Genomic DNA, 16,331 nt, shown 5'->3' on the forward strand with positions numbered 1-16,331 from the left:
CTTGGTTCCAGGCTTCGGGTTTCTTTCACATTCCCAGAAGCAGTGTCATTGTGCCCTCTCACGTGACCAGCACCAGCTAACAGCAAGCACCCTCTTCTCACTGATGTGGGAACCAGCTCTGCATTGTCCACGCTCTCAGCTCAGGAGCTATCAGGGCCAGCGGAACAGGGCCAGCAGATGGGTAGCACCTCCCTGACAGGTCTGGGTCCTGGTTCCACAGGCTTCTTCCTAATGAGTACCAATAATCCCAATCTCTTCCCTGTGTTCCCCTAGCTCTATGTGTAGCATCGTTACTGACCCTCCCAGGTTGGTCCTCTACAAGGGTCCTCTTGCCCGCTGTCGCTGGTATGATGAAAATGAGACTGAGTTCAGTTCAGAAGCAAAGGAAAGCTTTATTCTCTGATCAAAGAATAGAGAGAAGTGAGCTTGCTCTGTGGAGCATGGGTTCTCCTGGACAGGCCGTGGGCGGGGCTGCTTTACAGGGTCCCGGTCAGTGGGGAGAGGGTGGAGTTCTCGCGGAGTTCTCGCGGGGCTCCCAGCCGAGCTGCTCACGCTCCAGATCGCCGCGCAGGGTCTCTGCACACTGCCTGCCGCCGCCATCTTGAATTGCACTGTCACAGTGGCGCTTCTGCACATTGTGCCTGAGCTGAGGTGTCAGCGCAGACGTCTCGCACTGGGAACACTGGTCTGAAGTGCTGGGTGCGAGGCCTCAGCACGCAGTATCCTGTGAGCAAGTGAAACTAGACGAAGCACAAGGGAAAAAAAGGTTAGACTTTATTTTATCAACAGATTCTGTTTATATTTCCTGGGAATTGTTAATGGGCTTTGCCGATGACAGAGTCCTCCTCTGCCTTTTGTCCTGCTCCTCCCTCTTGAGGGGCGCTGAGGGGCACAGGTGCGTCTTCTGTGACTGCTTCCTGCTGACTTGGGGCGTCGCCGTGACCCCGGGCAGAGGAGCAGAGCTGCTCCCATCTGCTTTTAGATGCGCTTGATTGGCCTCAGGCCTCTGCCTCGTTTGCGTCCTGAGTGACCACCACATGGAGTTTTATACACTAACCTTTTGGAGACAAAGGACACCAGACAATTTAGGATGTGTGCCCCAATTGTTAACAGAAGAATAATGGTCACAAGTTAAATTTTTCCTACAAATGACGGTATCTAGGTCTTTTGCTGTAGGCACGAGTGTCCCCTGATGTCGAGGCTCACTGCGGGGGCTGGACCTCCCTGGTCACACTTCTGTGGTTTTTCTGAAGAGAAGCGTCGGGTCAGAGAGAGGTTCACATGAGTAGTCGGGGGTCCGTTGCCCCAGGTTGTCTCTCTGGAGCTTGGGGCCCGGGGCTCTCTTCTCTCGAGTGTCGTGTGCCCGCAGTGGTCCCTGCGGCTTCGGGGCAGAATGGCTGGTTAGGATCACCCAGTGGGGTTTGGTCCAAGTATGAGTGAGCTGACCTTGCGGGCTGCGGGTTTTCCAGGAGTTTAGTTTCACCCGGGCTCCCGGCTGGAAGGAGTGAAGGGCCAGGTTGGTGGGTGCAGGCAGCACCTGGTTACCATGCTCTGTGAGGGCTTTCCTGGCTTCTCCCACCTGGGGGGCGTACTTGAGTTGCTCCATTTCCAGGGCGGTAAGGTGTCCCTCCTCTCAGGCTTGGGGAATGGGTCCACCATTCATGAGTTCAAACGCGCTTTAACTTATCCCTTGAGGATAGCTGCGTGGGGAACAGGGCAGTTGGGAGTAACTTAAACCTGTTTTCTTGAGTCTCCTGGCGTAGCTTGGCTAAGGTTTGTTTTATGGGCTCCTCAGTGACTGGGGTCTCCAGGCTGAGTGCAAGGTCCATTTTATGCCCAGTGCTTGTTATCCCTTTTGTCACTTGAGACACAAATGCCAGGCCATTGTCACCTTGTAGGGATCCTGGGAGCCCAAACCTGGGGATTATGTCTTAGGTATACTTTAGTCACTGTGGCTGCCATTTCAATTCTAGTGGGGGGAACACTTCTGCCCACCCTGAAAACATGTCCACAGGCACCAAGAGATAACTGGTCTCCTAGATCTATAGTGAAGCCTCATTTTCAGCCTTTGTCTAATTCTTCCTCTTTGTAGACTGGGAAATAATTGGAGGGATCTGGCCTTCGAGGTTTGAGGGGTAGTTGCCAGGTTACTAGCCCTTTTGGCAGTTGTGCCTGCCCTGTTGTTTCCCTTTATTACCTCTGCATCTTCCCTTTTGCTGACCCCTACAGTGAATCACTACCACTGTTTTTAGAAGCTGCACTGCTTCTAGGAGTCCCAGTGGATTTCAGCCATGTTTCACCTGTTTATTCTCTGCAGTAAGCATCTCTCTTTTTCCAAATAGCCCTGTGTGCATGTAGGATGGCCTACACATATCTGGGGTCTGTGTAAACATTTAAGATCGTCCCTGTCCTGAGCAACAAGGCTCAGGTGAGGGCTATCAGCTCGGCCTTTTGAGCTGAAGTCCCTGGGGGCAGACTTCATGCCTCTGTGATTTGGGTCTGGGAGGTTACTGCGTATCCTGCCAGCCTTTTTCTCTCTCTCATAAAACTGCTCCCATTTGTAAAGCATACCTCTTCAGCATTTGGAAGAGGCTCATTTCCTAGTTCGGGGCAACTGGATAGACCATGCCTATGGTTTCTATGCAATCATGTTCCAAGGGCCCCATTGCTGTGGGTATCAGGGTAGCAGGATTTAGCATGGGGCAGGTTTGTTTGTTTATATTGAGGTATAGTCGATGTATAATATATGTTTCAGGTGTACAACATAATGATTCACAATTTTGAAAGGTTATATTCCATTTATAGTTATTGCAAAATATTGGCCTTATTCTCTGTGCTGAACAATATATTCTTGTAGCTTATTTATTTTATACATAGTAGTTTGTACCTCTCATTCCCCTACCCCTGTCTCATCCTGCCCTCCTTCCCCTCTCCCCACTGATAACCACAAGTTTGTTCTCTATATCTGTGAGTCTGTTTATTTTTGTTATATTCTAGTTTGTTTTATTTTTTAGATTCCACATATAAGTGATATCATATGATATTAGTCTTTCTCTGACTTCCTTCCCTTAGTGTGATAATCTCTAGGGTCATCCATGTTGCTGCAAGAGGCATTATTTCATTCTTTTTAATGGCTGAGTAGTATTCCATTGTATAAATATATCACAACTTCTTTATCTATTTGTCTGTTGATGGATACTTTGTTGCTTCTATATCGTGGCAATTGTAAATAATGCTGCAATGAATGTTGGGGTGCATGTGTCTTTTTGAATTAGTGTTTTCATTTTTTTCTCTGATAAATACCCGGAAGTGGAATTGCTAGGTCATTTGGTAGTTCAACATGTGACAGGTTTTTATGGTAACCACTGGGCTGTCTAAAACCATAGCCTGAGTCAACCTTTCCTTAGACTTTACTAAAGCCTGAACCTGGTGTGGGGTCCGTACGGTGACTGGCTGACCAAACATTAACTTTTCAGCCTTCTTTAGCAGGGTGTAGTAGCTGCTACTGCTCGTAGGCAAGGATGCCATCCCTTAGTGGTTTGATCTAATTGTTTAGAGAAAGAAGCAACCACCGAAGTAAGGGGGTCCCAGTTTTTGAGCTAATACCCCAAGGATGATTCCCCTTCTCTCATGAATGTAAAGGTAAGAGGGTTTAGCTAAATCTGGGAGGGACAGGGCAGAGTCTTGAAGTAATTTTTTTTTCAGTTCTTGTAAGGTCCCTTTGCATTCTGAATTCCATTCAAAAGGATAATCATCCTTTCTTTTCGAATTTTCATATAGAGGTGTAGCTATTAGACCATAATTAGGGATCCAGATGTGGCAACACCGGCCATCCCCAGGAAACCCCTCAGCTGTCTTCTAGTTTTAGGAGGGGCAAGGCTGTGAATGGCTTTTTTCCTTTCCTGAGGTAGGCTTCTCTGACCTCCTGTGAGAATGAAACCTAGGTCACCCTCCTTTGTAATATTTGGGCTTTTTTCTTGGACATTTAATATCTTTTATCAGCTAGAGAGTTCAAGGTGGTTACAGCATTTTTGTCAGAAGCCTCCTTGGTAGGGCTGGTGATGGAAACATCTGGTTCCCTCCTCCAGATGTAAATTTCTTAGATCTTTAGCTGAAGTTTCCCCAAAGATGGTGGGGAATTTTTTAACCCTTGGGGCTTTTAAACCTTGGGGACTGTCCTGCCACACAAAGGCAAAACTTTCTTGTGACTCTGGGGCTAATGGAATATAGAAGAAGGTGTCTTTTGGCCTAATACAGAATACCAGGTTCTACTGGATGGTAGAGTGGCCATCAGGGTGTAGGGGTTAGAAACTACTGGATGTGTACTCTTCATTGGCTTCCCTGAGGTCCCATACCATCCAGTATTCCCCATTGAGTTTCTTTACAGGGAGAATGGGGGTATCATAGGCTGATTGGTGTGGTCTAATAAGGCCTTGTACAACAGGGGCAATGCCCAACAAGGCCTCCTGACAGAGAGAGTACTGTTTTCTTTTGGGCCATGTGTGTTTGGGTTCTAGATGGACTATCACAGGACTGGTTCCTGCAGCTCTTCCCATCTGCCCTGGGGCCCAGATCTCAGGATTTACTCCAGGGAGGTCAGCTTGCTCTGTCTGGGGAGGATTATCCTCAGCCATTAACGTTATCATCTTGTGCTCTCTGCCTATGGGAATGCCAGTCTCCAGTTTGTCTCACATTAGGTGGGTAGTACCTTTCAATTTATGTAAGATCCTTTCCTAACAGGGGTTTAGGGCATTTGGGAACATATAGGAAGGAATGGGTGAGAGTGCGTTCATCCAATTTGCATTCAAATGGTTCCATGAATGCCCATTCTTGGGTCTTCCCTGATACGCCCATAGTTTTACTGGTGAAACTGCAGACAAGACTGCTGTGACTCCCTCTCATCACAGGTCCCACTGTCCCCATGCTGCCTGGCAACATGGGAAGGCCACCCAGAGGCAATAGGCAGGCATGCATGAGTTTCAGTCTTCAATCCCCAATGATGCCATAGTATAATTCCTTCAAGGGGGTGCAGTCCAGATTACTCTGGGGGCTTTGCTGTAGGTGTACCACACCTGGGTGTCAGGTTTTTGGGCAGAGTTGCTCTGAGTTTGGCTGAAGGCTGCCACTGTTCTACTCTATAAGAGTGTACTGAAAGATCAGAGGCAGTCATTCCCACGTGAACCTCCCAAAGCCTCCACCATCCTCCTGCTGGACCTGGAGTGAACCCAGAGCCAAGTGGATGGGTGCAGGTCGAAACGCCACAATCAGTCCCACCTGTGTTGCTAAAAATTTGTTACAGGCCCTCCTGAGTTGGTCCCCAACAAAGGTTCTTCTGCTGGGTGTTCCTTGTACTAGTAGAATAAGACCAAGTTTGATTCAGAAGCAGAGGAAAGCTTTATTCTTTGATCAAAGAATGGAGAGGTACAAGCTCATGCTCTAGAGTACATGCTCTCCCTGCAAGGACATCAGCAGAACTGCTTTATAGGTTTATTGTCAGCAGAGAGGGTGGAGTTATTGTGGGCAGGGCAGCTGCGCCGCTCATGCCACTCTAGATGGAAGTGCTGGGTGAAGCATCTCTGCACATGGTACACGATCACCATCATGAACTGAAATGTGTGCAGTGCTTCTGCACACAGTGTGCTGAGCTGAAGTGTCAGTGGAGCCATTTCAACTAGGAAGACTGTCTGATGTGCTGGGTGCAAATTCATCATATGCAGTGCCCTATGAGCAAGTGAAACTAGACTAAGCACAAAGAAAAGAGGGGTTAGACTTTATTGCCCAGATTCTATTTTTATTTTTATTTCCCAGGGATTGTTAATGAATTTTGCTTCCTGCAGTTACTAAGTATATGTGTATTAGTTATTTTTTGCTGCGTAACAAACCACCCCAAAATTTAGCAGCTTAAAAATAACACACATCTGTTATCTCACAGCTGTTAAATCTGGGTGCAGCCTAGCTGGGCGTCTCTGGCTCAGAGTCTGTATGTAACAAGACTGCACTCAAGGAGTTGGCCAGGCTGTGGTCATCTCAGGGCTTGACTAAAGGAGGATATACTGACAAGCTCAGTCACGTAGTTTATTGGCAGAACTCAGTTCCTCAAAAGCTGTTGGCTGAAGGTGCCCCTCATTTCCTGGCCATGTGGGTCTCTCCATCATTAAAACATAGAGGCAGACTGCCATCAAAGCAGGCAAGTGAGGGAGAGAGAGAGACAGAGGATGAGCAGTGTGGAAGCTAGAGTTTTTTGTAATCTAATCTCAAGTGACATCCCATCACTTTTGTCACATTCTGTTTCACATGCAAGGGATTACACAGGGTGTAAATACCCGGAGGCAAGGATAACTGGGGTGTCTGCTGGATGGTGTTAAATCAGTGTTCCCTTTTGCCCTTTTTGTCTTCCAGTAACCTGGTAATCAGTCCATTGTACTGAATTCTTCTTCATGCACTGGCGTGGTTCCTGTTTTTGTTTTTCTACTGGACTCAGATACAGTCATCTTTTGGTGCTTGACCACCCATCTCTTGCTCCCGTAACCCTGCTTTATAAATAGTCCCTTGATTAAGGACTCTAAACTTGAGCCAGTTGGTATGAACTACTTTTGCTGCTGAACCCAGACTGATGAATGAATAGATAACCTGAAAGAGCCTATAGTTATCAGGCAGTTTGGTGGGTCAGAAGACCAAAGCTGAAGTTCAGATTTATCAGTCATTGGTCGTTGGGCAACTCACTTAACCATTCTAAACCCTAGGGTCTCCGTCTGCAAAGTGGGGGGAAAGAGCCTCACTTTCAGGGCTAGAGTAGAGATTAAATGCAAATTTACGTGTCTGGCAGAGTATCTAGTACATAGTAAGCTCTCAGGAAATGTTTGTTATTATGGTTAGAAAATGTATCCTGATGTTTGAACAACCAAATTTAAAATGTCTACATCACAGGATTGTGGGGATTCAATTAGATGACGGAGGCAAAGTGCCTAGCCCTGTGTTTGACAGTTGACAAGTGTCCAATAAGCATTAGCTCTAAATCTCTTTTAAAACAAGTTTTTCAAATAAAATTTGTTTGTTGGTTAGAAGGGTACATATTTTTAAAAATAATTCCATTAAAAAAGGAATTAACTTGGTACTAAAATTAGGCAAGAACACATTTTATTTAGGAACTAGACTTTAATGTTTTTTTTAAACAGAGAGTCAAATAATCAGTTTGTTTTTCCTCTCTCTCTCACTGTGTGTGTGTATCATGATGAAGAAAGATTTAGTCCATGAATACTCACTTAAAAAATTAATTAAAATAGGGGAGGGAAATAACTTAGTGGTAGAGCACATGTTTAGCATGCATGAGGTCCTGGGTTCAATTCTCAGCACTTCCATTAAAAAAACTGATGAAAAAAAATACTAGAACAGTGCTTGATGTATAAAACTTTCCTTTTCCCCAGAAAACTCAGTTATGAAGATACCACAAGGTTACAGGCTTTAAATGTATGGCTGAAATTGGTGGTAGATCAATTTATGGACATGCTAGTAAAAAAATTAATACTCTGTTTCATCTTCCAAGTACTCCTAAAATTTGTTGTTGTTGTTATTAAATATTAGTCCCTGGCTACAATTAACTGCAAATTTCCTCGTGAAAATGTCAGGACTCTCAGGTTAAAACAAAGAAACAAAACAAACAAATACATTTTTGGGTGTTAATAAAAATTTAGGAGGACAAGATGGTTAAAAAGAGAAAGTGGTGGTTTCAAGGGAAGGACAAAGAGGGGAGCCAAGATATCAACATTAGCTGACACTCAAAGAATGTATTTAATATTGGGCTTTGTAATGTATGATGTCTCCTTTATTTGAGCTGCTGATTTATATTCCTAATTATGATTATAGATTGACAGGAAAAATATTTAGTATTCCCTGAGGAAATACTTAACTCAGGTGAGACTCGGAGCAGATGTGGGTGGGACATGGAAGGTTAGAGCAATGAAGCCCAGAAGAGGGTTCTGTGAACCAGGGATACAATCTGGAGGTGATCAGGAGGTCAGCACAGCCTTGAGATACTCTGGAAATCCTAGAGACAATCCCAGGATCAGTGTGCCCTGCAGAGGGCTGTGCGATGGGAGGAGGGTCCTAGGGAGTCACAAGGTTGGCACAGCACTGATATGTGCTGGAGGCGATGAGAACAAATTCCTGGTCCTGCTAAGTCCCCAATAACAATGGTCCATATTCCTTTAGGTCTATCTGGATTGTGCCTTTTAACATTTCAAAACCTTGTGACATACATAACTATATTTGAGCCTGACATAGACCTAGTGAGGTGGGCAAGAGCTGGTTCCAGTCTGCTCTGGGGAAGAAAGTGAGGATCAGGTGGAATGAAATAATTAGTTGGCAGAGTTTGGACTGGGACCGAGAATTTCGCCTCCCAAGTCAGGATTGTCTCTGGAGAGAAAAGACAAAATGACTGTGCTTTAATAGAAAGTAAACAGAAGGAGAAATAAAGCAAGTGCAAGGATTCAGTGGTGGTGGAGGGAAGACATACTGCCCAGGGAGATAAGCAGGGGCCCACAGCTCAAATTCTGCTCCTGACCAACTAGGAGACCGCCAGGCGGAACACAGGGGTGTGATGCAGATGTGCGGGTCATCTTCTGAGATGCTCGCTGTCCAGATGCTAGCGTTGGACTCCATCCCTCTTCTTTCTGCTGACAGCCATATAAATAATAAGCCCATTTACATTTCCAGTCATACCCCCTCCTACAGGCGGGAGAGCACCGAGAAGTATTTTTTTACTGTGAAGTACTATATAGCAGTAGTTACTGACATGCGAAAGTACTTTGTAAACCCTCAAGTGCTACAGAAGTGTCCATTACTCTATTATTATCACATTAGGTTTTCCTCTAACCAGAGAAGTGCTCATCCAGCCCCACTTTTCTCCCACAGTTTAAGTGAATTCAGTATCTAGAACCAAATCCATTCTAGAATATTTTTTTAATACTCTTGGTATAGAACCTTGTCAGTGTCTCCTAAAAGCTCAGATCATCTCTGTCTACCTTTCCTACTTTCTTCCTTATTACACTTTCCCCTTCCATCACCCTTTCCCCCCCAGAAACTCAGGTGGGCTAGAGACCTCAGATTGGCCTGGCCTCAGAAATAGAGTTAGGGTCAGAGAGCCATAGATGTGGAAGGAAACTTTAAGACTGAAGTTGACAAATAACAGAGCTCAGACCCAGAGAGGTGAAGTGACTTGCCCAGGACTACTGAGTCGGAGAGTTGCAGAGTCAAGAGTGAAAGGGCAGGACTTCTGATTCCTGGCCGAGTGCTTTTTCCACTGTGGCATGCCCTCCATTGTGGTTTATTTCCCCCTACAGTGTCAGACCCCTTGGGTTCTGAGGGTTTTCTGTGCCACAGATGCCCCAGGATGGTTCCGTGAGTGGACTGCCTATTGACCTCTCTAGGGACACTCTTGGCAACCTGCCATGCCTTGAGGCTGGTGAGAAGCCGTGGACAGCAGTAATCCCAAAATGTCTCTCGTGATTTCTTTCAAAATTTCATAGTTCAGGCGGGGACTCCTGAAAATTTGCCTACTTTGAATTATATCTAGAGTGCATACTCTTAAACTTCGTGGCACCTAAGAGCCACTTGGAGATCTTTTCAAAAATATTGAGTCCTATACCCGACTCTAGACCAGTTGAATCTGAATCTCTGAGGGGAGGGTTCATGCACTGGTAAGTTTGAAAAGCTCCCATGCAGTTTTGCTGTTAGCCAGACTGAGAATCAGAGCTCTGAAATCTAGACATCATACTGAACTTGCCACAAAGATCTGGCCTCTTTAATTTGCCTGCTTCAAAGTCTGTCTTTAAATCCACTGTTATTCATTCTGAAGAATGGCCTTTTCAGTTAATCCATAGCTTACCTCCTGTTTGGGTAAACCCACAATCTACCCCAATGGAAGAATTTTACCTACTCATCCTCCCAGGTCACTCTCGGTGTCCATCCCTTGGACAGATGTACTTTGTCTCCTGGTGAAGCCCATCGTTCCTACACTGGTTTCTTTCAGCCCCAAGTACCTCCACCTCTTACTGAACTCAAAATCTGCCTCCTTGCCTTCTACAAATCAAAAATCCCTCCCCAGACAGCTGAAAATCACAGATATTCTTCAGATGAGCAAATAAGATAAATATGGCTCAGACCTTCTGAATCCAGAATTTGCACTAATTTTCACTACATTGCTTATTCATTCATTCTTTATGGAATGCCTCTGTGACCAGATCCAGCTTCTTTCCTTCTGCATATCTTAAATAACCCCACGTAAGGACCACCATCTATGCAACCATCAGACATGTCACTTCCAGTGTCGTCTGTCACCCACCCAAGGGATATGCCTGGTGAAAATGTCTTCAAAGCAGCAGCTAGAAGGTGGCTTCCCTGCCTGCTAGCTTGCTATTCTCTCTCCTTTCCTGATTTCCCTATTTCTTCAGCAAGAGAAAACTAACCATTTCTCACTGCTTGTTCACGTGCCACACTGTGTGCCTTGATAGAAAAACCGTGTGAGTCAGCCTGTGTAGTGGCTTGTGAACTGGTTCTTAAGTGAGTCACTCTAGAGGGCGATGTTCATGTACTTGTGTGTCAGTGTGAGTCTGCAAAAGGAGGCTGGTATGCTGCCCCAGTGCCTTCTATACAGAAGTGCACTGATCATTTCAGGGCTCAACCTCACCTGCCCTGGTTCATGATACACTACCAGTAGACAGCAGTCAACCACCTGACTTCTAGTTTTCTCACATACACACTACAAATGCAAACTCATCTTTGTGCAAAACCGTTTGTCCCAACACATTCGAGTTTACAAACTTTATAGCTAGACTCTGATGCACTTGACCTTCTTCCTGGGAATCCTCTAGAACTGGCTGCAGTGCCTGCATGCAGAGACGTGACATATGTGACCTTTGTCAAGCTTGATGGACACCTCTATTGTCTTCCCCTCTCAGCCTGGATGAGGCCTCAGTCTTCCCAACACTAGATCCATGAGGCTAGCAAAAACGTATATTGCCCAGCATGGCAGTGGAAGGAAATGTCTTTGGAACTGCACAAACCTAGGTTTGCGTCTCAACCCTACAACTCACCCAAGCCTGGTTTCTTTATTTTTAGACTGGGACACTACTACCTACTTCCTGTCAGCTGGTTGTGAGACTCTCTGTAAGACATCTAGTACCCCTCCCAGCACATTAAATGTGGGTTCACTTCTCTTTTCTCCCGTTGTGAGACATTTCTTTGAAGACTCAGTGAGCATTTTCTTAAGTAATCTTAGAGTTTGAGATGGATAACCAAGTCCCCCCTCAAAGATATGATCAATGTTTGGGTGAGGGAGATGGTATGTATAGAAAAAAATGATAGAATGCTCAGTCAACAGAGCAAGAATCTGGGAATTCTAGCTGTAGAGGGAGCCCCAGAAGTAAGAGGACAGGGCAGTGCAGCTGTACTTTTGAAAGATAAGAGATGGTTAAGGGATGATTATCAAGAATTGAAAGTGCATGACGAGTTTAACAGAAAATGGTATAATGGCATCCTAAGTTGCTGGTAAACTGGCTACAAATTAAATTCTTCAGTGAGGCCCCCACACCTTCCCCCAGTTATTTAATTCTTTCTTCTTTTTAATGAATTGTTGGGGCCCATAAAGCAATGAGATCGATTACCAGAAGTCAAACATGAGGAAAATCAGTTTCAGTACTTTAGAGCACATCCAATTAATGCTTAGTTAAAAGGAGAATTAACATTTTATTCATTGTTGCCAAGCTCACCACAAACATGCCGTACACGAATAAGATAGTAAAAGGAAAATGGCCTGGGGCGGAAAGCTATGCCTCTTAAGTATCGGCATGGCATCCCCGGATCTCAGTTTCCTCATCTATAAAATGAAGGCGCTGTTTGACATGGATCCATGGTGTATCAGTTCAAGTGTTTTTGGTTCTAAGTAACAGAAAAGCTGGCTCATACTGGCTTAAATTAAAAGGGAGTTTACTGGCTCATGTAGCTGAAAAGCCCAAAAAGATTTGAAAAGCTTCAGGGCTGGCTCAAACAACTCAACTAGGTACCAATTTCCCCCCTCATAGTTCCTTGGCACTATTTCCCTGCTGCTGCTTCATCTTGGGCAGACCTCAGCAGACCCTTTGGTTGCAAAATAGCTTCCAGCTGTTTCCCTAGCCTACCTGCCCTTCTTCATGAATGGCACAAAGAGAAAATCTTTGTGCCAGGGTTAGCAGAAGTTCTGAGATTTACTCTAATCACATGTCCCTGAACCAATCACTGTGACCAGGGGTGGAGTGTGATGATTGGCCAGCCCGAGCTCACGTGGTGCTAAGTCCATTCCCACTGCTGAGGGTGGATTCCCACATGGAACCGGAACAATTGGGAAGTAGGAAGGAGAGAAAAGGTGCAGAGTCAAGCAACATATTTTCATGGTCAGTGGATTTCAAACTTTTTTGGGGAATGGAGCCTCAATATATAATGAGGCTTCACTAGCTGATATAGGAATGGGGCTTTGGAGCCCTGACTTCTGTTGCTCCTAAGAGACCTGCTTAGAAACCCAGTGCTCCAGGAAACAGGGATAAAAATGATGTCTTTGGGTCCATCCAGCTCTATTCTTTGCAATTGCTTAATAAGCAAATGCCTATTAGGAAAACATGTGTTCATATCGATTGTCTCCAGGCAGAAATTATGCTGTTTATTTTACACACAGTTCTGTGAGCTAGGGAGAACATTAATTTTATTAAGAATATGCTTTATAGTCACATACTTCTCAGCATTGAGACTTATCAGTACACAGCTATCATTTTTCAAGCTTACCAAAGCTTGCAACTATTTACCTAAGTTTCTCATAAAGATCAGAGCAATAAAGCCACAAATCAGCATAAACCACTAACAACGCTGATCAGTGCCTGGAGCTGGGAAAGGCCATGAAAGCGGAAGGAAAAGCAGAGGCTTTCTTTCCCAGTGAACAGTGATCAGAAATTTGGTCTCCTGGAAGATGTAGGGAATTAATAAAATATTGTATTTACTTTGAAAGTCATGTGGAAAGTATTTCACATTTTGAATTCCCATACTTAGAGCTTTAGCATAAAAACCTGAAATACTTTTTGAAAAGTATTGTTTTAAATTGTGGTGAAATGTACATAACACAAAATTTACCATCTTAACTATTTTTAAGTATGCAGTTCAGTGGCATTAAGTACATTCACACTGTTGTACAATCATCACCACCTCCATCTCCAGAACTTATCTTGAAAAACTGAAACTTTATACCTGTAAAACGATAACTTTCCACTTTCTCCCTTCCCCAAGCCCTGGTAAGCACCATTATTTCTGTCTCTATGAATTTGACTATTGTAGGTATCGTATATAAGTGAATCATACAGCATTAATCTTTTTAATGGCTGGCTTATTTTACTTAGCATAATGTCCTCAAAATGCATCCATGTTGTAGCATGTGTCAGAATTTCCTTCCTTTTTAAGGCTGAATTGTATGTGTATACCACATTTTATTTATCCATCTATGGACATTTGGGTTGCTTCTACCTTCTGGCTACTGTAAATAATGCTGCTATGAACAAGGGTGTGCACATCTCTTTCCAAGACCCTGCTTTCAATTCTTTTGGGTTTATACACACTGAGAAATGGAATGGCTGAACCACATGGATGAAATACCTTTTATGACACAGCTTTGTTTTGTAAAATTCTTTAATGTGTACTCTAAAGTAGCAAATACTCAAAGACTGATAATTGAATGATTTCTTTTTTCTAGTTTAACAACAGATACAAAAGAGATAGCAAGCAGACAATCTTTTGTAGGATCAAATGGCTTCTTTCCTATTCGTGGATATTTCAGCTCTTAAGGGTTTAATTATGTTCTAGGTTTGCATTTGTGTAGGTCTCCCAATCACAAAATCAAGTGTAAGGGATCCATAGTTTAACCCAGGTTTAACTCAGAGCACCGATCCAAGAAAACAACGCCGTGCTTCAGGAGTGAAACAAAGAGTAGCTTCTTCATCAAGCAGGGAGAGACTGCTGGGTCACCCAGATGTAACCTATTTTTGCTTATCTAGCCCACAGCCTTCCTTTTTAATCCGGATGGACAGGACACACTGACAATGGAAACATGTCTCCGTTTCTTCCTCAGTGGGGAAAAGAACATCTTCTTATGAAGATGGTTTCACTGTCTCAAAGTTGTTTGTATTAAAAGTTCCATTTAATCAAATTTCATGTCTTCTAAACAGTATTTCTTAAAGCGAGTTGCCAAGTTCCAGGCAGTTCACACTAGTTACTAAAACAATCCTGCTTTCAAACCAAGAAATGTGGTATTGAAACTTCTCCCAACTCAATCAACTTCACTGGCAAAGAAAGCTAGCATTTTGCTCACATAAAATAGCAGTAACTCAATCAAGCACAGGCCTCATTTGTGTCCCAGGTGGTGAGCAGCTGACACACAATAATTTGGTATTGGGTAGTTGGAGAGAAAGAGTTTGTATTTCTCTACAATGAAGAAAGGCCACACTTTAGGTCAGGACTATTCTACCCTGAAAAAGCTGGGGAATGTTTCAGATGTGGCAAAGAAGGCACTGTCTCGTTCACACACTCATTAACAGTATCACCTTTCATTAATTGGGTAACAACAGATAATGAGAATTAATCACACAAAACCCCTTTTGACATAGTCTTCAATGGTGATGTCATAGACCATTGAATAGATGATGCTTTTTGCTCGAGAGACTTCTCTCTGACTGTTAAGTGCTGTGCATTCCCAGGATGACTTGTGAATCAGGAACTAGGTTGGAACAAAGACTAGGAAGCTAAATACCTTCTAGGATGCCTTTCAGATGACTGAAGTCATTGCTACCTTTGGCTCTCTTACCTAAACATCTCTATGTTATCATCTTGTAACCCAGGCTTCCACCAAAGAGACAAGGAGCAGTTCCTCCCCTGTTCTTTTTCTTTTTTTTTTTAGAAGAGATAGTTAGGCTTATTTACTTACTTGTTTTTTAAGTGGCAGTACTGGGGATTGAACCCAGAGTTCCTCCCCTATTCTGTCCTCCCTCTTCCCTTCTTCTTCTTCCCAGGAGCATCTCCTTCTCACCTGTCACATGTTGCCAAACCCTATTGTATATAAATGTCATCTATAGATCATTACCTTCTACGGGGCCAAGATTGCTGAAGAGCATTCTTGTCTCTGGTTCTTTCCTCCTAGAGCAGTTGGGGTCAACTTTTCATGTGCATAAGAATCCCCAGGGGAGACAAAATTTAAACGGAAATTTGGGGGGCCTTCCTCCAGAGACTCTGATTCACTACCTCCACAGTGGGGCCCAGAAATCTGCATTTTAATAATCACTACAGGCAGTTCTGGGCAGGTAGCCCGTTGACCTCAGTTTAATAAGCCGTGTCCTTGAGGATGTCCCCAGCCAGGCACTTAATCTGATCAGGAACGGGTTCCCTTGGACAAGTGTGGTAGTTCCCAGATTTCCTCCAATGCGTTTGAGAGCAACCAGATGTTTCCGTAAACACAATCTGCGAGACTGTTTTCTACAGTTAATCATTAAGAGGAACTGATCAGGTAGTAAGGTCCAGTCACACTTCTGCATGCCTCAGTATAATTAAGGGTGGAAGTTCCTGTTTTGGGTGCTCTGCAGCTGCCATGAACCATGACTGACAGATTAGACAGGTAGCAGTGTCAGACAAAACACCAGCTCCCTCAGAGCTTTTGAGCTGAGAAACTGGCCCATCCCTTCCTTTTGCCCTCAGTTGCCTCCTTGGTAAAGGAGCTATGTCTTCCCTCTCGTAGGTGTTAGGAAGATAAGAGAATAAAAAAACAACAGTGTCGAATGGCACACCGCCCTTGTGATCCAACATGAAGGCATTTAGCAAAGGGCTTGCTACTGTAGAAGCTCCCCTGGAAGAGAAAGAAAAGCTCTGTTGTGAAGCACATACCCTGAACCAGATACTCGACTAGATTCCTACTCAGCCAGTAGCACACTTAATCTTCACAACTCTTTGGGATAAAGCAGGGGGTTCCTTCAGACTACACAGAATAGAGATTCCATTTATCTTCGGGCTGTGTCCACAGAAAGGAGACACAGGCAGGTGAAAAAAAGTTCTAAAAACAACCTGAACTTAGTGATTTCAACCTTTCCATTTTAATTGCATAATTAAGTAATGCATGACCGAATTCTTGTAAAATTATTGTAGATGAAGCTAGATTCCTCTTTGATCCTCTCCCTCTGCAAATGTCTTTTTCTTCCAGAGGGATTCATTGCCTTCAGTTTGGTGAATATCCTTTGACACCCTGCTCTGTGCATGCACATACAGATATCTGTACC

General features: G+C 44.1%; 1 long non-coding RNA gene across 1 annotated transcript in view; it reads left to right on the top strand.

Annotated features, from left to right (window-relative positions):
- The first annotated feature begins 601 nt into the window (after nt 1–601).
- The window catches only part of LOC140698723 (uncharacterized), a 263,718-nt gene continuing 247,988 nt past the window's right edge, over nt 602–16,331 (top strand). Inside the window, exon 1 of the long non-coding RNA XR_012076586.1 lies at nt 602–766. This is a non-coding gene — a long non-coding RNA (uncharacterized lncRNA). The remainder of the gene's footprint in view (nt 767–16,331) is intronic.

The sequence above is a fragment of the Vicugna pacos genome, chromosome 10 (genome assembly GCF_048564905.1).
Source record: "Vicugna pacos chromosome 10, VicPac4, whole genome shotgun sequence".
Taxonomy (NCBI): domain Eukaryota; kingdom Metazoa; phylum Chordata; class Mammalia; order Artiodactyla; family Camelidae; genus Vicugna; species Vicugna pacos.